The following is a 24005-nucleotide window of genomic DNA, read 5'->3' on the forward strand; positions in this document are numbered from 1 at the left end:
ATATTTGTAAGATCAAAAGAGTGCAGAGGAGATTTACTAGAATGTTGCCGGGTCTTCAGGAGTTGAGTTACAGGGAAAGATTGAACAGGCTAGGACTTTATTCCTTGGAGCGCAGAAGAATGAGGGGAGATTTGATAGAGGTTTACAAAATTATGAGGGGTATAGACAGAGTTAATGCAAGTAGGCTCTTTCCACCTAGATTAGGAGAGATAAGTATGAGAGGACATGGCTTTAGGGTGAAAGGGGAAAAGTTTAGGGGGAACTTCTTCACTCAGAGTGGTGGGAGTGTGGAACGGGCTGCCATCTGATGTAGTAAATGCGGGCTCACTCTTGAGTTTTAAGAATAAGTTGGATAGATACATGGACAGGAGAGGTCTGGAGGGTTATGAACTGGGTGCAGGTAAGTGGGACTAGTGGAATACCATTTTGGCACAGACCAGAAGGGCTGAATGGTCTGTTTTCTGTGCTGTAGTGTTCTATAGTTCTAAAAGAAATATGTAATTTTCAGAAGAATCCTGCAGCAATTAACTCTGGACCAAATATTTACATGTCTCCCAGAGACATTCTCAATACCTGCCCACAATGATCAAAATCTGAGAAATAAGGTTTGGATTGAAATGTTGTTCACTGTTATCTCTACATTTGACCATTCTGAGACATTCTACATTCAGGTAACCTCAACAAAAAAAATGATGTACCTTTCTAACTCACTCCAAGTCATGTTCATTCATTCCCCACACCCACCACCCCCCCCCCCCCCCCCAAGAACTTCTTGACCTACATTGGCCTCTGTATTGAAATTCTTAGTCATTTCTATACACCTCCATGGCTCGTTCCTCTTCATCATGAGCTTTCAGTCCTTGCTTAGCTCAAGCCCAAAGTTTGGGAATTGTCTCCATGAAATTCCAATTTTTTTCCTCTTAAGATGCTCCACCTCTTTGGCCCAAGCTTTTCATCACTTGTTCCAACATCCCCGTGTAGCTTAGCTTCAAATATTATGATTATGTGCACTGCTGTAAAGCATTTTGGAATATCTTAACACGGGTAATTTAGAACGTTAACTGGGCTATATTCAAGTAAGTCACAGTTGTTGAAACCAGTCAGCAGGACCACAATGTCCAATAACTGAGATTTGAAAGAGGAACAGGGCCATGATTATAAAAGCTAAACAAGCACTTACATGAGAGTAAATGGTTACTTTTCAGCTCAGTTCAGCAGAGTGGCTGGTAGCAAGGATCAATAACAGCAAGGTCCCAACGGCTAATTACATAACTGTTGTAGAGAGATCGATAGCCGTGAATCCTTCTCCTAAACTGGCAGCAGCATTGTACAGGTGAGAATTCTGATAGCCCAATAAAGAAAAACTGGTTTCAGTCTGACTGTTTCAGCTTCCCTGCTCTCTCTTTACCCTGACTCACCTTTCTGCTTATACATCGCACTAAAGACAGTTCACTCCATCTTCAACAAGCTGCATCCAAAATCATCAATATCTATTGAAGTGCGGGGAGCACAGAGATATGACTCATCTCCAGTCCAACAAATGGTGATCTTGGCTGTAATTACAAAAAGTACTGACCTGCTTCCAAGCAACTAAATTCTTCAGAAAGGTGTAAAGGAATGGACAAAAAAGTAGAAAAACAACTTGTTTGTTGGAATCTTGCTTCATTTACAAGGAATGTTCGTAAACTGCTTCTTTTATCAGAATCATTACAGATCATGTAAAACAAAATTCACTTGACAATTAAAATCATTGCCCATCATTAGTTGAGCATTAAATAATGGTGGACTAATGGACAATTCTCCAAATGGACAATTCTCCAAATGGACAGCCACAGAATCGATCGCACTCTCTGATGAACACCTGATTTGACTTGTGCTACATCCCCAGCAACAGTCTGTAAATAGCTCACCTTCCCATCCTCACTGTTCAGAGCCAGCAAGCGAGAAAATGCAGAAGGCAATATGTTGTTCTAACAGTACCCTCATGAGATCTATGTATCCCTACCTAATATCTGTAAATTCCCATTAACTCATACCAGAAAACACTTGCTGGATTATAAATATTAACATGTAAAAGCACTTGAGTTGTTAATGTTCCACACACATTTGGAAGGGTCAGAATCAGATTTATTATCACTGTTTTATATGACATGATTTGTTGTTTTGCAAAGATATAAAATTACTATCGATTACAAAATAAACTGCAAAAAAAAAAGGAACAACAAGGTAGTGTTCATGGACCATTCAGAAATCTGATGGAGGAGGGGAAGAAGATGCTTTTTAATCATTGAGTGCGGATCTTCAGGCTCCTGTACCTCCTCCCTGATGGGTGTAACGAGAAGAGGGCATGTCCTGGATGGTGAGGGACATGCCCTCACTGGTGGTGTCAGAGGTGGAGGCTAGGGAAAAACATTTTTTGTTTAATACATACAGCAACTGTAAGACAAAGTAACTTCAGAAAAGTGCCTTGCTATACATATCCCCTTTGGTCTTCTGTTGACTTCATGATACAACTATCATGGCCCACAACAGCTCCATTCATTGTCCTTGTGGTGCGACTTTGAAACTGCATGGGAAATGGTTTGGAGATCTCAGGCCTCTGGGGAAAATGCAGCTTTTTTAAAAAAAGGAGAAAACAAGGGTAACCTTTTTCTTCCCCCCCCCCCCCCCCCCCCACATGGTATTGGCAAGTACTTCAAACAGAAAGTACACTTTCTGGAATCTGTTTTCTTTTCATCTATTAACTGAAAGATCAGGCGGCCTCCTTGCCGAAAAGCCAAGGATGGAACCTCCCACAATGAGCATCTTCACAACGACTGCACATTTTGTAAATCAACTGGCCTGTGGGTTATATGAAAGAAAATTCTATACTTGTTCCACAAAATTGTTTTCTCAGCTGTGACCTTATTCAGCATGCTGTTATTTAACTTGTTGGTTCTCATATAACACATTTCCTCCCTTTACGTGACATGTTCAGTGGCTGATGAATTGCAATGAGATGGTCAGAAATTTCTCGATCGACTATTGAAAAATAGTGTTCAGAAGACAATAACAAAAAAACTTATCCTGGTGATTCCAGATGAAGACAAAGATTCCTGCTACGTTAAAGAAATTGTGGCAAGTAACTTGCAAAATCATTTTGGAATCATTTACGGCAGGTTTCTTTTCAGATTCTTAGGTCAAATTCCCATGTTTGAAATGATTCCGGGCAGATGTACAAACACAAGCTGGATACTGCTGCTGCAATGCATATATTACTTCACTTTCTCCAGAACTCCTGGTGATTCAAGTGAGATCAAAGGCCAGCATATCCACTCAGAGTATCTTCATTAATTAGTGGCAATTAGACCATTTTGAAACTACAGCAAAAACCACTATTTTCTGTCAGAAATGCAATTGTGTCTGATATTTTTGAAGTCTACAAAATACAAATCCAATAAAATTGAGTCAATTTGACTCAATTGATAGCACACAACTTAAGTTGCAAACTTTTGAATTCAAATCTCATTCTAGTACCTGACTATATAATTCTACCGACAACACTTTGGCAAGGGAGTCCTAAAATGGTTAGAGGTGACTGACTTCATTGAAAAACTAAATGGCAAATTTTGTTTTGAACATTCAGAAGAAACAAATTGGGAGAGAGTAGGGTTGGCATCCAGCTATGATGCAATCACATGATGTTCATCAAATTTCTCAGTGGTCCTGTGATGAGGAGTGCTGCTGTCTCATAGCTCCAGTGATTGGGGTTCAATCTTCACCCCCAGTCCTGTCTGTGTGGAGTATGCACTTCTCCCTGCAGCAGTATCAGTTTCGCCCAGGTGCTCCAGTTAACTCCCACATCCCAAAGATCTGCTGGTTGGTGGGATAAACGGCTGCTGCAAATTACATCTAGAGCAGGCGAGTAGGGAGTTCGTGGGCATGTGGGAGAGAATTAGCTACAGGGAAACAAATAGGGGAATGGGATTCATGAAAAGCAGCATAGATTTGATGAGTTGGATTGCCTCCTTCTATGTTATCAATGTGTAAATTTGAAAATTAAAATTCCATGAAAACAAGAGAATGTCATTTTTACTTGTAACTAACAACCAGATAATGAAATGCGTCCAGTTCATTTTGCACTCAGATAACAACCAGATAATGAAATGCGTCCAGTTCATTTTGCACTCAGATAACGTTGTACGACTAGGCCATGCTCCTTTGTCTGCCAGTTTTTAAATATCACCCAGACCAAACCCATGTCCCACTGGTGAAAGTAAATTCTGATAGCCCACGTCAACCATTTCATTTAATCTATTTATCCCACTCTATGCTACCCTATTGTACACAATTCCTCAATAACAAGTAAATGGCAAGCCCGAATTCGCTCTGGCTACAGAAAAGCCCCAGTATGAGGAATTGCACCACACCACTTGACAAATGACAATTTATAACATATTCTGCACCGTGGTGTACAGTGTTTCAGATTTCACTGACAAATTTCTTAATGTGTAGCAATAAAACATCAACAGAAAGCAGCAGTTCTTGATCATGCAGCAGATCTGTATCAGTGCTCTACTTCCTGATTATAATACTGCAAAGGTTTGAGAATCTTGGGATAAAATAAACAGGAACATAGACAAACTAATGAGCTCCAGTTTATTGACCTTCCTTGGGGCTTCATAAGTAAGCAGAATTCTCAACACATGTTATTGTACATGGTTACTGTTTTTGAGGTATTTGCCCTGGTTCGTTATATTAAAGGAAATCCGTTAAAACAAAGTGTGAAGATTTCCAACCTTGACTCAATCTGAGGAATCATTTCATACAATGGATAAAATTTGCATGCTGTCTCCATCACAGAAACTCTTGTGCTTTTATTTGGCTTTACACCCCTGTAACTCATATTCATTCTCTTTATTTATACTTAGAAATATTGTGACGTCTTGTACGATAACACCGGGAAGAATTGGGTGAGGAGGGCACGAGAGAAAAAGATCGAAACTCAGGGACAATCATTTGCCATTTAGCCCTTCTAAATGGTTGTCATTCAATATCGATCCGCAACCTCACATCCATAATAACCGTGGCTAACTAAATATCTAGTGCACTCAGATTTAGGTTTAAAAGCTGTTGTTCATGGAAGAAAATTTCAATCTGCTTGCATCCTTTACATGGAAGTAGTTCTTAGTTCAATCTTCTGAAAGGCCTTTCAGGGTCTACTTTGCAGACCCTGAGCCTCAGTCAAAGACTCTTCATCCTGTAGAGATCATTGACCAGCTCTTCTCTCCCTCCGATGAGATATTCTTTTCAAACAAATCAAGTACAGTCCACTTATCTTCTCCATCCTACTCCCTTTCCAGTTAAATGCAGTGATAAATGCTCTATTAACTCCAGCATTTCAAACCAAACACTATGGATTTGTGAGGGGAAGATGGTGATTTTTCACATTCCTGACCAATTATTTGACATAACATCTGCCATGAATTCTTGACTTCTTGATTTACAAGCCATGTTTTCTTGTATTGCAACCATGGAAGGCTACCTAAAAACACTGGGAAAACAGGCTCAAAATTAAATTGGAAATTTACATCAGTATAAATCTGAAGAGCAGTTCACTTTTTAATCTGACTACTGAAAGGATGAATGTCACAACACTGAAAAAAAATTGATAGAACTACCACCTCGCTAACTTCTGCCAATCATTCAAAAAAAAGTAATCAGTTCTCCTATGTCATTCTCATTCTGACTCTAAAACAAAAGCACATTATTTTCCAATATGGTGTTCCATTTTCTTCACATTACGAGTACAAAAATTAAGCGAAGCAGCTAATGGTGGACTGCATACAGTTAACCGGAAGTCAGATGTCCCCAGGTACAGCAGAGAAGTGTTGATGAAGAGATGTTATTTATTTTGATGACCGGAAAGCCAACAAAATGCTTTGGACTTTCCAAGGAGAGCTGATCAGAAATCTGAACAGTCAGAATACAAGAATGAATGAATGTTCAACTCAACATTTAAATTCAAAGAACAATGGCTGAAAGATCTTAATATGTGCTCACAGTTAATGAATCAGCTTCCAGCAAGGGCCCAGTGGAGTATTAGCACGCAGTTATCTGGAGTCAAACGCACAGAGTAACAGCCTCATGATTGGTCCATCCATTCAGACTGAATTAATGAGCCAGCTTGGCTGATTAATCAGTGCTCCTGGGGGTACTGCCACCTGACAGGCTCAGGAGAGCAGACTGCCACTTTACAGCCACATCCCTCCTACCTGCTACCCAGCTCTCTTAACAAAGAAAAAACAAGTGTTAGCTCTGACACACAAATTACTCTGTCCATCCACGAGTTCACTGAGTCTTACCGAAAGGATGAAATTTCATATACCATTGTGACAAGTATCTAAGCAAGCAAGTGACTTGTACATCAGTAATGCCTTGTAAGGAAAGACAAAAGGAGATACATTAAACACGACTTATAAAACAGGAGATTTCAGCACCACACAGATTCTATCACTGTATAAAAAGGGACAACCATACATCTCAGATGGTCAAAAGCTGAAAAGAGTCACCTGTATTCTATTTTGAGAAATGTAAAACAAAAAATCCCCTTTTTGTTACCTATTAAATTACTTTCAATCAATCTTTTTGACCTGTGCATTTGATTAGGATTAATTGCAAATGAAAGAACCAAATCCAGTTGTCATTAATAACCTATTTGTCTTGCATCTTCCTCACTGACATACTGATTTACAATTCTCAGCATCCTTAAACTAAATTAATAAATACTAAACAATCTAATCTGTACGATGTATTATAGATTAAACAGAACTGTCTGGGTTGTAAATGCTATCATAAATAAGGCTAGGAAAATGCCCTTAAATACAGGGAAGGGAAATTGAAGACAAAGTTACAATTCCAACACATCTTCTCATGGGAAGAAGAAGAGAAACACCCCCAAGTCTCAGGGAATAGGGCGGCATAAAAATATCCAAAGGGGTTAAATTCTTCCCATCAATTACCTTAGTGCAAAATTTGGCATGAGCATACAATGGGAATCAGTTTCATACACTTTCAGTTTCCTGAGGGGGTATGTTCTTCAATTATATAAGTGGCAGAAATGTTTGCGTGTACAAAGTGTTCAACGTAACAAATCACTGCAGTTTGAACACACAAGACAATTTTAAAGAGGGAAGGCCAATATATTTATTCCAGGAAATAAAATAAAATCCTTTTTCACCGTTTGTCTCAACAATTTTTTTGTTGATGTATCCCACATTATTATAGTCATATGATTACAATCAAATTTGATTGTAAATTGGTGATAAATGATTTTAAATTTTTTTTGAGTGTGAGACACACTTACAACAGTGACTACACTTCAAAAGGCACATTTTGGCAGTAATGGACATAGAGGTATCTTAAGATCGTGAAAGGTGCTATATAAAAGTTCTTTCTTTCACAACAGTGACATTAATTTCAAAGAGAAGCATTTACTTTGTTAATGATTTGCTATAAAAGAGCTGTAACAGATCAGTTTACCTTTCAGATTAAATTCTGTCTCTCCACCTGGAGATTCAGATTCAGACCCCAAATTCTCCAGTGATCTGGCTTCAAAATCTGGTGGAAAAAAATACACTGTGTATGAGATGTTCACAGGGAGGCCTTCCTAAAACTCATTTGCCAGGGGTGTGCTTTAGGCAGATATCCTTATGAAAGGAAACAGCATGGTCAACAACACCTATAAGAGATATAAATGTTGCATGTCATATACATTCTACCCTTCAGACCAACACTTTTATAAGTATCACTCTGAGGAACTGATATCCTGCAGCATATCTGTGATATTGAATCACTGAGTACACAGCAACTGGGCCAATATATAAAAATTATTTGTTTTGTCACTCTAAGCCAACAATGGAATTGAGATATGCAGAGATATGAAGACTACAGAATACTTTACCATTTTGCAGTTATACATGAATGCCTTAATTGTTCCCAAAAGATTTTCCTATATATGAAATTTACCCAGCTCAGATCAGTTTAGCAATTTCACTATTGTGAACTGAGATGACATACAAGCTCAACTGTCTTTCAACAACTGTTGTGCATTAATGTCAATACACCCATCTTTTACTGTTTTTTTTCCCATGATTTACACATTGTGGAAAAAGTTCTGAATGTTCTCAGAACTAGGCAAAACAATCGGAGCAGTGGGATGAAAATCTTCTATTTTTTTAAAAATTTTATTTACAGCGTGGTAACAGGCCCTTCCGGCCCAACGAGTCCGCGTCGACCCATTTTAAACCCAAATTAACCTACCCGTACGTCTTTGGAACATGGGAGGAAACCCATGCAGACGTGGGAGAACGTACAACCTCCTTACAGACAGCGATGGGAATCGAATCCCGATCGCTGGCGCTGTAATAGCGTCGCGTTAACCGCTACACTACCGTGCCGTGCTTGTCCAAGGCCACTTGGCATAGAAAGAGGGTAATCAATGGGATAATCACTAGCTTTACCCTGTAGTGATTTTAATATGTATAATTAACGTCTCATGTCATTCATATTTTTCGTGGCTATTCTGAGAAGTAGTTCTGATGAGCTTCCCTATTAGTTGCAGCTATTTCTAGGTCCTCACTTCAAGCTCATATCAATTCAGGACTAACATCCATCCCTGCCTACGCTAACACTAAGTCTGTTTACACTTTCCTGAATACTTGATCCCACTGCATTCCTGCTCGTTTCTTTCCTGGCTTTTTACTGAAGTTTCTGCTATTTCTTGACCATTGACATCCTCACAGTTTCTCAGTTTGTGACCTGATACTTGCTCAACTGCAACACAATATTCTGCATTACAGAACAGTACAGGCCCTTCAGCCCCCAATGTTGTGCTGATATTTTATCCTGCTCCAAGATCCATCCAACCCTTCCCTCCCACATCGTGCCCCCCCATTTCTCTATCATTCGTGTCTAAGAGTCTCTTAAAATGTCCCTAATGTATCTGCCCCCACAACCTCTGCAGGAAGTCTGTTCCACGCACCCACCACTCTCTGTGCAAGAAACTCACCCTTGACATCCCCCTTATACCTTCTGTTTTACAACCTCAATGTACTTGTGTGGAATATCTGTCTGGATGGCACGCAAACAAAATCATTTTATTGGATCTCTGTACATGTGACAATAATAAACCAATTCCAGTTCTAATATCTACACACCACTTTGCTCCCTCATATGACATTTTCCTCTCATTCTTTCTGAAGCTGACCATTTGAATTTCTGCGTATGCTTTTGAGTCTCACTCCTCCATTTCTCATTCAATTCCACATCATTTTATTTGCAAACTTGCTCTATCCAAACGTTTGCACTATTCTCTCGTCCATTTTTAATAAAATCTTTTTAACCCTGGTCCTCTCCTCCTCTCAGTATTTCTCCTTTATGTTCACATTCCCCAGTTTATCTTCTTTGTCTGTCAGACCCATGTTGACTGGTTACACGGTTGTCGGCAAATGTGATTATAGCATCAACATATTCATGACATAATGTTTTCTGTAAAGTGATAGCAAACATGCTAAAAGAGTACAGTGCACCTCAATACCCTTCAAGTTGTTCCATAGTGAGAAATATTCTCTGAAGTGATCACCACATGAAATGATGTTATGCGAGTATCAGTGCAGAAATATTTAATAACACAAAAAAAACGGCAGGTGTTGGAATCTGGAGTGAAAAAATAAGCCACTGGAGGAACTCGGCAGATCAACCAGCATCTGCAGAAGCAAAGGGATGGCTGACATTTTGGGTCACAACCCTACATCAGGGCTCATTATTTCAATATTTGACATCTTTGTCAATATCCTTCTTCAATTCACAATATGCAACTTTTTTTTTTGACATCAACATGCTGAGCATTCAAAATCCAATATTCATGCAGTAAAACTTCATAGCTTAAGCAGTGAACAGCATAAACCAAACTGTACAAGCATTTAGCTGTTGTTTATGTATCAATAAATTGCACTTATTTGGTACCTTTAATGCAATTCAAAGACACTTCACAGGAGCATGGTCAAACAAAATTTGACACCATGGCACAAAAGCAGATACAAGTAACCAGACACAGTGCTAAAATATTGTCTCATGCAGCAATAGCACAAAACCAGATACCACTACCACCACCACCACCACCACCACCACCACCACCCACCCCACCCTTGCCCCCATCCACACAAAGACTGTAAAACTGGTACAAAATAAAAATACACAACAATGCAGGTTGGAGGAGCAACACCTCATATTCCATCTAGGTAGTCACTAACAGCATCAACATGGATTTCTCTGACTTGCAGTAACCGGTTCCCTCTCCCACCTTCTTATTCTGGCTTCCTTTCCAGTCCTGATGAAGGATCTCAACCCAAACATCAACTGTTTACTTCCCTCCAATAGATACTACCTGACCTGCTGAGTCCTTCCAACTTTTCATGTGTGTTGCAACAATATCAACTTATTTTCCCACCTAAAATGTGCTGAAACACACCTGCAGGCATCCCACTGGGTCCAGGCTAAATTAAACACAGCTGCAAACACTTTGCTGTGCAGTAATCAAAGAGCATCAGCACTTAAGAGGCACACTCATGCCAACCACATCACAGCAATACACATAATAGGTGTAATGAAGGAGGTACTGGCTATAGGGATGAGGGAGAGAGCTTCACCCTCATCCCTGTAAACATTGATCAAGCCTCTAGATGCAAGAAAACGGAAAGGTTATTTATTGGTCTTCATTGAGCCTTAAACAGTAAGCAATTAGAAGGAGCCCCCCCCCAAGATGAGAAGCAGGCTCTCTCAAGTTCAGCTCCTAATGAGACTGGAAGGCAGAGTTCTTTGCCTCAGAGACAGAGGGCCCAACGAAGCTAAAACCATCTCATGAGCCGAGGCAACACAAAAGCTGCCAGGAATGCTTGTTAACAATGTACTATTTTACTTTATTCATCTGCATTTTATTAATGAGAAGTACAAAATCATACATTACCTTTATAATCATATGTGGTGTCACATTCCCACAAAGCAAGCTGTGGTGAAACTTGTAATGTGCATCATTCTGGTGTCGTGAGATGTTCTGTGTTTTCAGTCTCTAGTCACCACAACACCAGGACATGTGGCAAGGGGAGCAGAGTGATGCAGAGAAGCAGGGGGGAAGAGGAATTATAAAACTGTTATGGCCTCAAGTGGACATTGAATCTCTAGTTACAATTAAAGCAATCCTGCCAATCTCATTTCTTCATACTTTCCCTGCAGCCCTGCAAATTATTCATTCTCAAGGACCTATCCAACTCCATTTTGAAGACACCATCTGATTGTTTCCACTATTCTTACAGACAATAAATTTCAGATCCTAACTACTCTGTTGAATACATTTTCCTCACTTCCCTCTTTTGCTCAATATTTTACAACTGTTCCTCTGGTCTTTGAACCATCCACTAATGGGAACAGCTTCTCTCTATTTGTCCTATCCAAGTAAGTCATGATACTGGATACTTTTATTAAATCTCCTCTGACCTTTCTGTGATCTGAGGAAAGCAAGTTCAGGCTCTCTGTCCTAACCCTGTAGTTTAAATCCATCATCCCTGGAACTATTGGAGGACATTTTTTCTGAACTTTCCCCAGGGTGCTATCTTTCCTGAATTGTGTTGACCAGAATTGGATTCAATAGTTCAAATGAGGCCTAATGAATGTTTTGTACAGCCTCAGCTTGTCTTCCCGACCTTTGTATGCAGTGCATCAGTTTATAAATCCAAGGATCCTACATGATTTATAAACCAATCTTCCCAATTTGGCTGCTGCAGAAATTCATCTCTATCTCGTGTCTGCTATGTGATGGCACACAAGCCTCGATCTGAACCATCTTCACCTTTTTAGGCAGTCCCTTAGGAACCAGATTGACTTGGTTCCACTCTCGTTCTGTTGATTGAGGTGACTGTTGAAGCTAATCTGGGACCCATACAGCAACACACAGAGAGCTGGAGGAACTCAACAGGTCAGGGACCATCTATGGAGGGAAACGGACGGTCGACATTTCAGGTCAAGATCCTTCATCTGGATGCTTAATCTGGTTCCTCCAGCGCTTTATGCGTTGCTCCAGATTCCAGCATCTGTAGTCTTGTGCCTCTAGGATCCGTAGACTCCGCCACAGGTTGGTCAGAAGAACTGAAATCAAAGTCATTCCACGTGAGGTCCAGGTGGGTGGGTAGTTTGGGAAGTAATGTCCTCATTCCACTATTTATACTGGCCTTTTGCAAAGTTCTGATGAATAGACCCAAGATCTTTCTTCATTTGACACAGAAACACAAAAAACAGTAGCAAGAATCGGTCACTAGGCCCTTTGACTTTGTTCCACCATTCAATATGATCATGGAAGATCTTCAACCTCAACAAAAGTTCCAGCATTCATGCCTCGGGAATTCCCATGAGTCAGCAGGGATTTTACATTTTTTTTCAACGAGTCCTTGTGAACATGCTTGAATCTTTCATTCTGTCCACCTGGTAATCTCTTGCTGTGATGGCGAAAAAGATTATGAAAATCTTTTTTGGGCAATGATGCAGTAAGTCTCAACCAAATGTTCCACAATAGACAGATTGATGTCGAGTAAGGCAGTGTCATTACCCCAATACCGTTCTCAATCTTTCTCACTGCAATGCTGGACTTTATCTCCAATAAGTTTATGTCAGGAATAGAGCTAATCTAGAGGAGAAATGGGAAACAGTCTAATCTACATTGCCTCCACTACAAAACCAAGGTCATCTCAATTCCAGTCATCAAGCTGCAGTTTATTGGAGCACTGTGGTGGTAAATTGCGATGGTTTGTGGGCAGGTTCACATCTTGTGTGGGCAGAGAATCACCACGTAGGGCATTTACAAGAATCTCCTCTTGATTCGGGAATCTCTGATACTGTGGCTAGCAGTTGCCTCCCTCCTGCTCTGGGAAAATTGCCCCAATTCATGGAAGTTTCAGAGGAATGTCCCTCTTCAAGTCATCACCGCCCTCCAGCTTGACATTCTGTGGCTCATGGTTTACAGGGTCTTCTTCCTTTGGCTGGTCTTCTGGCCTTCCTTTCGCAGTGGTTATGGGGACTACAGCCTCCATATCAACTGGGTGCAGAGTGAAGTGTCCTCAGTAGCTGATGAGAGATGGAATCTTATCTCGTCTCTAACAACCAAAAGCATTTTCTTGGTAATGCTGTGGCTGTCAGTGCAGCACACCTCAGATGGAGTAGCAGGAGTGTACACAAGTACCAGGGCTTCAGAAAACAGTGGACTGCTCTCGTTTTCCAAGACCCATCTCTCAGAGTAGTGTGTCCACCAAAGATAGCTGGTCAAATGGTCTCCCTTAAGAAGCAGTTGTGAGAGCTCCCAGGTAACACGAGATTGACTTTGAGAAGATTCTTGAATGACAATTTCAGTCTTTCCCTGGGCAAAGGACTCTGGTGACCTCACAAATGCTGCAGTAAACAGCAAACTGTGATATATGGGGAAGATTTTCGATGGCAACCCAGAACGATACTGACATCAGGAAGCTGAGAGTGACTGTAGCCAAATGACACAGTGAAGAAGTTAGACATGCTGACATGGATCATGATCAGAAGTACCTGATCCAACTTTGCCACTTGCTAGATTTTACTTGGAAATCATCATTAATGCAATTTGTTCTATTTTGCACATTGCGCAGAAAACGCAACACCATGCAATCCGATTTCCAGATAACAGGCTAAAGACGAAAAGCTTGACAAAAATAGTGGGTTTTGAACGGTATTTTAAATCAGGGAAAAGAGAGATAGAGAATAAAAGAGAGATTCAGAAAAAGAATTCCAGAGTTCAGAGACTTCAAGTTAAAAGTAACGATAGAAATATTAAAACAGGACTTCTTGTTAAAATAACCTTTAACGAGTTTACAAACATCAGATTTTATGGTAGCAAGGTAATTTTCCATGATGCTATAGTGTCAAGATTGCAGAGAAAAAATAACTCTATTTGCCTTCAATGTTGCATGGTAGGGTGGTTGAATGCTTTGACCAATGAGTAGTGGGTAGAAAGCCTGAAGCTGTTTGGACTGTAAAATAAATTTGTCATGTTATTAACACTGTTCCTAATATGTCAGAGACAAATAAATTTAGATAATGATTTAGAAACTAAAGAAGCCTCTCTTTATATTACTCAGCAACATCTAGCATTATGTTAGGTATCAGATACAAGCAAGGGGATAGAGAACTTGCAACCCAAGTGCGTGCCAGTCAGATTGCTCACCTGTTGTAGAACATGCTGATTTTAGTTCCATTGAAATCAATGAATGAAAAGCTGTAAAGGGTCCACACCAACTTACTGACAAGATGAATTTAAAAATTACATGGCATTTTGACCCATCTTAATGCAGCTTCATGTGATTTTTTTCTCACCCACATACAGCACTGCTAGCAAACTCACTGAAGAATCAAAGATGCCTACCTTTCATTATAACAAAACCTTTCAAAATGCAGTGATTTGTCTTTGATTCTTTTGGAGAATCTAACTGCTCTATATGCCACACCCCAATTCTCAACTTGAAAGTAAAATGATCTACTCCTGAACTTGCTCTCAGGAGCCAGCTCTCCATCCATGTGCAGAAAGTTGGATGTAGTTTCTGTATTGTTCTTCCACTCATAACACAGCATCCACTAAGAATTCCTGTGTAAGGAACAAAAGTTAAACTCAAAAGCCAATGGACAGTGCGCAGAAATGTCAATGATCACCTCTGAAGAAAATTTATCACAAGCTTATGTAGATCATCAATCAATAACTCTACACCTGCAGCAAATAAAAAGAATCTAAAGACAAAAGTATTTGCACATTATTGTTACAAAGTAATTGACTACTTGTTGCATTCAAAAACTCATCTTTGTTACTAATTATAGGGTACTTTAAATTATATGAAGCAACTTCCAGAGAGCTGCTCAATTACATTTGATTTGCCTTTGGATTCCAACAAGATTTCTTTGAGTGAGGACATATTTTCAACAAACTAACTGCTCTGGATAGTTAGAAATTTCAGATTACTCAAAGCTGAACGAGGTTGAAAACACCAAGAGCTGAGCAGAGTGCAGCGTTTACATCTCTGCTGAGAATTATATCAGTGCCCGTTGTTAGTCAAGGTGAACACAAACTGATGATTTTTGAGGAAAACACCCCTAAGCAGTAGAATTGCTGATTGATTCCTACACTGCAGGTGAAGGACAGAGAAATGGAAGAATTGTGAATATTTAAGAGTCCTGCAGGGTGCTGGGAATTGAAGATGTATCTGCATGTAAAGCGAACTCAAGAAACCGAGGTGGACCCATTTAAAAATTGCAAATGCCATGCTAGTTTTCAAATATATGACGCAAAGAGGTATTTTCCTTTCTTTCCTGCATTCCATAAATGAACATTGTCCAAATAGTTAAAGGAAAGAATTACTTTTAACACACTGTTGCCACCAAAATCAGTTCATCACATTTCTTCGTCTTTTAACTGCAAGTGCAGCAATGTGCACACATATACGCATACAGCTTGCGTGTGTATTTTTGAACTAATGGTACATACTTAATGAATCCTTACTGCAAGACTCATGTTATACCAAATTGTGGCATGGCTTCTGCCATCCTAATACTTTTTGCAGGCCAAGGAATAACTTAAGTGTGGCCATTGCTGTAATGTGGGAACTATGTCAGCCAATTTGAGGGCAGCAAGCTCCCACAAAAAGCAATGTGATAACAAACAATTTTTTTTAGTATTTGAAACTGAGGGATGAATATTGGATTAACTTCAATTCTTCTTTAAAACAAAGTCACGGGGATCTTTTATATCCACCACAGAGGGATCTGTTTGTCTCATTTGGCATAAGGCATAGCTGACAGCGACAGACATCCTCACTACTGCACGCAAGTATCAGCCCAGAATTTGTGCTCAAGAACAGGTCAAGCTCAAAATCTTCTAACCCAGTGTCCTCTTTGGCAATCTCTGAGAAATGAGGATGACTTGCTGCCACTCTGGTTGCTGGATGCTGAGGTGACTGATGAGACCAATGTGGGAACCCATTCTCTTGCACTGATGGGGCAGGTTGTACTTGACAGGTTGGATGGATAATTTGTGAGATGGTGCACTCCTTCGTCCAGTTAAAAGCTTTCTTTGGCTTCCAATGAATGGACAGAGTTCTCAATACCCTCCCAAATGCTCCTTTTCCACTTTGAATGGTCATGGGCTTGTTGCATTTCTTCAAGGAAGCTTTGAGCATATCTTTGAATCTCTTCCTAGGTTCACCTGGTATTCTCTTCCCAGAAGAGACCTCAAAACGAGTGTTTGTTTCAGATCTGGTGTCAGACATGCGAACGACATGGCCTACCCAAAACAGTGTCCAAGTGTAAGCAGAACCTCACTGATGGGATGTTGATCGGGGAGAGAACAGTGACACTGGTTCACTTACGAAAATGGAGGATTTTGCAGAGACATTGATGGTTGTATCACTCCAGTGCTGTGAGGTGCCTGCTATAGACTGTCTACATCTCAGAAGCACATCGGAGGGCAGAGATCACCATGAGTTTTGAGTCAGGTCTCTGGTCTTCACCATCAAACACCCTTAAGCTCCATCAGCCAAATATATTACTAACAGAGTCATGCTGACAAGTAAACAGCCTTTGCGGAGTAACTCAAAATATGAAATTTCTCAATCCTGCCAAATCTGTCATTCAAGTTAGAGATCAATGACTGAATGGAACTGGAGACAAAATTATTGCAGCTGTTCTTAATTCTTCTGTGCCAGTTTCAAGTGTACTTTAGCTAATTGGTGAACTAAGGCTGAATTCTTTTAGGTGGGAAACTCACTTTTTGTAAGGTGCATCTTATTCACTTTCTAAACACTATTCTATTAACAACTACAATGTTCGATTTAATATACTGCTTTTCATTCAATGTCACCACTCCTTTTAAAGGATACATTTTATATCTCAGTTTATCCAAGGTTAGCACCACTTTCTGTGAGGGTGCAGAACCACGAGGGAGAAATTTACTTCACCAACATCAAAATGGCCTGTGACACACAACTAAGATTAAAACCAACAATATCTGCATTTATCAAAATACATAGTTATAGCTTTGAGGATAAATATTCTTAAACTTTGATTCTTCAGCTACTGGCATGTATTATGAATACTATCACATTATGGGATAATTACGAAGTTAAACCACCATTTGAGTCAGGGTTATAGTTCAGTAATACCCATACTGATGACTCATCAATCATGCCATCACTTGGTGTTTTAATCCCTGTGCATATCCTGTGTATAAACTACCAGCAACTAAGCAATCTTCATTACTTCAGTGACCAGGTTCAAAACAAAGGAGTGCCCAGATGGAGAAAGAAAAAAGAAAACCAGCACATTCAGCTTTCCACAGTGAAAAAAGATGCTGTCTGCTGTGCTTACAGTCTTACGTCGCTGTAAAAACATGCTTGGAATTCAGCTCACTCTCGTCCTTTAAGGGTGTGTTAGTACTGAAGGGAAGCCATTTCTCCCTTGAGATTAGAGAACTTTGGAGTGAGTTTATTAACTCCTGAGGCACTATAGCTTCAGTCACCAGATTGCCCAGCATCCTAACATCTTTTCATTTACGCTGTTAAATTCCAGCTATGCAAGGGCAACACAAGGTCACGCAGTATTTTGTGCCTTCCTCCCCCAACTTTCCAAAGGCAATCCACTACCATTTAAAAGATTACTCTTTCTTTTCCCTTGTAAGGGTCAGATTAGCTGAGACTGTAATTTTTGGGGGGCTTCTCTCATGCATCATTGTGCTAAATTTTGACACCTTATTCTATTAATGTCATTAAAAGAGTGATTTATGGATTCTATGTTGAAATCTTATCCACCTCTGAAGCATTCAGTGTCAGCATTTCATTCTATTACTATTCAGCATAGATTGTGATTGAAAACATGTTTGCGTAGTCTACACTAAAAAGAAGTTCATCACTCAGGGGGATTTTCCAGGAACTGAAAACTGGAAAGCCCACTGCCTGTGTTGCTCCCTGCCATGATCCTAAACTATCAAAACACCAGTAATTTTATTACGGATAAAACAGATATATGTTTCCCATCAAAGATTAATGGAGCACTAAACTTCCAGTCAGAACTGTGAACTCTGAAATTCAACTTGTTCTTCAATGATAATGCAAGAAGGAGATGTCAATTCATGTGTACTATTACCAAAGCCCCTACAAACAGATTCTGTTACTGCATTGACATAGATGCCAGGTAAAACTTCTGCTCCTCATCTGAAGGAAACAGACGAATTGGCTTCTTGATTCTGCTGCAAAGGATTCACATAACAACCTGGTTACCTGAAGGGGGAGGGCCAAACATGTCAAGCTGAGTTTGAGTCATCTTTGAAAAAAGATTCAAGTCCTCAGCCTCAGGTCAGATTGGCTTGCGACAGCTCTTTGTAATACCTAAAATCCACCACCATTTAACTAAAATGCTGGGTGGTATGTGTGCCACATCCGGGGTCAAGGGGGTTTCAGCCGCTTCTGATCGAGGTGGGAACAAAAAGAAATTGAGACTGGCTCTGAGCTGAGCAAACAGACAAGGGGAATGGATTGATCGGCATCTGTGAGCAGTTCGAGTTGGCGTCTGGGGCCGGAGTCAACCACAGGAAGAGCGAGGCCGTGGTCTTCGGTAACTGGCCCGACCGATCCAATGTCCCCTTCACCGTCAGGCCTGAGGGTGCTGACAATCTAGTTAGGAGGGGCTGAAGTGTGTAACAAGAACTGGCTGGAGTGGATTGGGAGGCTAAAAAGCGGATTTGTGGAAGTGGCGTTCTCTGTCAACTGGGAAGAACTTGGTCATCAGGTGCGATGTGCTCTCAGGGCTGCTGTACTTGGCTCAGGTGTGGCCTGTTCCCCGCACCTCTGCCTTGGTTTGTCTGGGGGGGTGGGGGGGGGGGTTCTAAGATGGATCGAGACTGACGGGTCACGATGCACAAGTCCCCTGAGAATGGGGGCAAAAGTGTATCCAATGATGCCCTCATCCTGATGACCACCTGAGTGTGTGGCTGTATCAGTTGGTGTGTGGACACAAAGTACATGGGCACCAAGAGTCACTACGTGCTGAGGTTCTATCTGTCCCTGTTATTGCAGAAGATAGGCCTGGTCCCTCTACCGCGCAATGCCCCAGTCAGCGGGACGTTGCTGCACCATCTGCCCTTTGTGGAAGAGTTCTTCCAAAGTAAACACCTTTGACCACAAGTCCATCAGGCAGTGGTCAGCACGGAACCTACTGCAGACACTGTGGGACGGGGACACTATGGATTCTGTGGGTTTGTTCCCTGAGCAAACGGTCCAAACCATCTGGTAAAACACCTCATCACCAGATCTGATCAACAAGCACCAAGACCTCATTTGGCTGGCGGTGAGAGGTGCCCTCCCAGTCAAGCTACAGACGACATATCACCCCCAATGTACGCTGCCCTCGAGACGGTTGCAGCGGGGAAGAAACAGTCATCCACCTCTTCGCAGACTGTGGATTTGCTAAGAAGGTGTGGAGAAGGATGCAAGGGTCCGTGCCCCTGTTCATCCGCAGCAGCTGCGTGACAGAGGACTCTCTGATCTACGGGCTGTTCTCAGGGACACACACCGTGACAGACATCAAGTGCTGCTGGAAGGTCATCAACTTGGTGAAGGATGCCCTTTGGGCTGCCTGAAACTTGTTGGTCTTCCAGCACAGAAAGATGTCCGTAGGGGAAAGCTGCCGACTGGCACATTCCAGGCTGCAGGATTACGTGCCGAGGGACGCACTGAAGCTCGGGGCAGCCAATGCAAAGGTTCTGAGGGTAAGGACTACAGTATAGGCTCCTTCCGCTACCACACACGGAGGGGCAGAGTCGGGTGGGGAAGCCCCTCGAGCAATGAAAGGGGTATCACCTCATAGCAATAGCGCTATGTTTGTTTGTGATTTTTTTTAAGTTTACACTACTGAATGTAATGACCATGAATGTAAAGAGCTTTTGCACTGTCTCTTCCTTTGTATATGTTTATGAATATTAAAAAAAAAGTGGTCCAACCCAAAGCAGCAGCTATTCTCTCTACAGCCTTGCTATCTACCTCCATGTGTCGGGTTCAATTTAGTCATGGTCAGGTCAAGTTTCAATGTTATATCTAATCCGATGACTACTCGAAGTTAGGATCTTATTCTTTGTGGGAATGAATGGAATACTAAGTGTCAAACACACTGTAAGTGCTTGTGTTTCTGGGGCAAAGGCCTACAAAGCAGCAAATTAATTATAATGTGAACGTTTTGTTTGTCAGTGCAGCATTTATGGTGGGCAGCGATAATAAGTAATCAGGAAGAGGACAATGTTTATGAGCTATCTTATTAATGGTGAATACACAGAAGAGAAATTAATGGGCTGTACGTATATAATTTAAAATGTTTGGCTGAAAACATCGTTCCCATCACAACCTCAATGACAAAATAAAACTTAATCCAACATTGGCCTGAGTCAGAACATACTTAGTGCTGCCTAACTGCTCAAGCGTCTCCTTCGAGTGAGATACAGAATACACATCAGTTTCTGTGAAAACCATTCTACTTTCAGTAATCCATGTAAACCACATGGTCTTACCTTTCATAAGTGCCTCAGAGGAATCCCTGCAGCTTTGCAAAGCACGGCACAGTTTGCTCTATCAAAAAGTATTCCCAGCTCGATAAAACCGAACTGCACATGTTCAGACAGGATGTGCCTTTTAGCTTCATTCAGCTCATTTTCCTTTTACCAGAATGTTCTCCTCACTTGTTCATGGATCTTCAGTTAAAGGTGACCTGTTCCATAACCTTGCTATTTGAAAAGGTAAAATGCTTTCCAATATGACAAAGCTGACGTTACAGCGCAAGTGTTTTTTTGCTTTTCAATAGAGCTCTGAATGCTACTTTCTGATCTTCAGATCTGGTTTTCAGGAAGTACATGGCTATTATCTAATGCTTTCTCAATACTGAATCACATATATGACAAATAATTTCTTTCAAAATCAACGGGCACCCATTTGAATATTTTCTAATATTCCCCTCTAGTCATTCCAGAAGCAAAACACAATTTCAGCTGATGCTCTCCTATCATCGCTCTCACCTCTTACCCTGTTGATTAATGGCTGACTGATGATATGCAAGTGTTCTTTGTTCTGATTTAAATGTTACATTTCAGACTGTCCAATAAAAATTGCAGCCATCAATAATTTAATTATGTCAGATGTGGAAATTAGTGATTATCTGCCTCTTCATGCAAGCTGACATAAGGTCACTTCATACCTTCACCTCTGCCCCACATTGCTCAAGGCAATGGAATGAAGGAGTCTGAGAATTTCCCTGTCACTTCAAATCCTATTCAGTTTTTGCAGAACTAACTGTGTTTCATTTTTCAAGTTACCTCTAACCTCAGGCAGAAACCTCTGGAATGCACTCACTGAGAACTCCTGAGACCACCAGCATTTTTGATTCCTGAAAGGAATTTTACACTCTTATGCACATATGCAAATAGTGCTCACCTCCCATCAATGAATTCCTACCTAGACCCATTGAAATTTACTATAACACGCGACTAAAACTTCACTGGATCATTATTTATTTTCTCAGAAATTGCTTGGATGAAACTGTTCAATAACAACAATGCAAAGTGGGCTAATAAGGCTCAATTTTACACAGTGCTGCATTTGTTTCTCTATTGGTTGATGGACACAAAAATCAAGCACAACGTAAAATGGCCACTGAGTCATCATCAGTCCACTTTCCTAAAATGGAGTTGACAAATTTCACGATGCACCTAAAAACCTGTTAACTTAATAAGAGTTCTGCACTTACTTACCCCCATAACTTCAACCGATACATGCTAGATTCACAAAAACTACGCAACATCTATTTATGTAGCACGCCTAATGCAACTACGTGTCCCAGCTTACTTCACAAGAGCATTTTCAAATTAAATCTGACATCGTGTCACTTAAGTTTTGATCAAAAGAACAGACTCCAGAAATGCACCTGAAAAAAAAGAGAAGTTATTGAACTTTAGAAGGGAAATCGCAAAGCTTAGGACCTCACAAGCTGACAGCCCTGCCACTAAAGGTGGGCCAATTAACAGTGGGGAAGATCAAGAGGACAAAAATGGGTGCAGATATCAAGGGCTTGGGCTGGATGTAATTACAAAGATAAGGAGGGGCAAGGTCATGAAGGTCATTTACTTTGCTCAATCCATCCTTTATCTTCCCTCCTTCCCTTACTGCCCGGATGCATGTATTGACCACACTTAAATGGTACTTTCAAGTAAAAGTGAACAGAAGATGGACTTTCTACATCACGTAAGATCAACTGATGGAAATACATTTCAGGAACGATCCACTGTGTTTCCTAATTCACTGGGATGAAAAATTAGAGTGTAGAAGGTATGAAAAATGTGACACTTAACTCAAAGAGCTGCACCAGATCCCACCAGATCCCATTGAAAAAAGAACAGGGAGAAATGGTATTGGGATTGTGAATTTATGCTCAGTCTGCCATCAATGCAACCATGCACACTGCCAACTGCAGAGTGGAATTTTTTCCTCTCTGGTCTGCAGCTGACAGCAACTCTTTAGCCTCCGATATATCTGTAAAATTAAACAGGCTCACTTGTTTCTTAAACGTGCTTTCATTTCTGCACTTAGTGCTCTGCATATTGATCATATTGTTTTGAACTTCAGTTTGTGACAAACATGCAGAGGGAAACTTGTCACCCCCAACTATAAGAACAATGATTGTGCTGCTAAGCAAGAAGCCTCCAACGAGTCAGCATAACCAGTGTTCAACAGCTTAGATACACCCTTTAAATTGAAAGAAATGAAATGTTTTTTTCATAATTGAAACCCCTTCAAAGAATGGGAAAAAACTAAGCTCTCCTTATCTGATCCCAGTCTGCGGTGTTTCAAAGTTCTCTTCCAAAACAAAAACTTCGGAAACCTGCTTTGAATTCCAGAAAAATTCAAACCGTGCTAACCCATCATGCGTCAATCTGTATAAAGTTTCAAAGCTTGTGAATATTTTGATTCAGCCACTTGTTAAAACATTTTAGTGTATGCTTGGAAACTCAAATCTTCTGACTAGCTGCAAAAGCATCTGTGGTTTGTTGGACTACATGCAAATACTCCATATGCAAAGGCAGATATATATGCTCAGGAATAAAAAGATATGTTCTCACATACTTATGTGTAGTGTTTAGATACATACAAACACATACTTAACAAATGCACATCAATATTTTCAGTGACATTATATCCTGGAGGTTTGAACCTAACTCAGAAATTTGTGATTTTAAACCCTGTTTTCAGACTTGAGTGAGGCATGCACAATAATGTGGCGGTTAGCGTAACGCTTTACAGCACCAGCAACCCAGGTTCAATTCCGGCCACTGTCTGTAAAGAGTTTGTACATTCTCTCCGTGTCTGCGTGGGTTTCCTCCGGGTGCTCCGGTTTCCTCCCACATTCCAAAAGTTGTATAGGTTAGGAAGTTGTGGGCATGCTATGTTGGCGCAGGAAGTGTGGCGACACTTGCCGGCTGCCCCCAGAACACACTACGCAAAAGATCTATTTCACTGTGTGTTTCGATGTACATGTGACTAATAAAGATATCTTATTAATTTCAGGTACCATCTCCCTTTTAGATGAACAAAGATACCAGCTATTCTCAGTCTGAAGAATGAATTAGGACTTCCCCTGTTGTTCCAATCAACACTGATGCACAAACCAACATCAGTAAAATAGATCAAGGAGTCATTTATCTTAATGATGTTTGAGGGAATTAGACATATGCATTTGTTTTTTGTCTATGCCCACATTAATATGAAAAGCAATTAACTGGCTGTAAAACTGCTTTGGGAAAAGATGCAAAATAAGCTGAAGTTATTTTTTCCCTTCATTCGTGCAGAACTTACCAAATAAAGAATAAGAACTTGGGAAGA

The 24005-nt window shown here is 40.6% G+C and overlaps 1 protein-coding gene across 11 annotated transcripts in view; it reads right to left on the bottom strand.

The window, feature by feature from the left end:
- LOC127570293 (RNA-binding motif, single-stranded-interacting protein 3) overlaps nt 1-24005 on the bottom strand; it is a 950275-nt gene that overhangs the window by 558274 nt on the left and 367996 nt on the right. The window contains exon 1 of one of the 11 annotated variants that reach the window (XM_052015703.1): nt 20648-20753. The exons of the other annotated variants lie outside the window; for them this stretch is intronic. The gene's annotated coding sequence lies outside the window, so the exon portion shown is untranslated. Of the gene's footprint in view, nt 1-20647; nt 20754-24005 lie in introns of those variants that run through there. 11 annotated transcript variants of the gene reach the window in all.

This window comes from Pristis pectinata, chromosome 5, assembly GCF_009764475.1.
Source record: "Pristis pectinata isolate sPriPec2 chromosome 5, sPriPec2.1.pri, whole genome shotgun sequence".
Lineage (NCBI taxonomy): Eukaryota > Metazoa > Chordata > Chondrichthyes > Rhinopristiformes > Pristidae > Pristis > Pristis pectinata.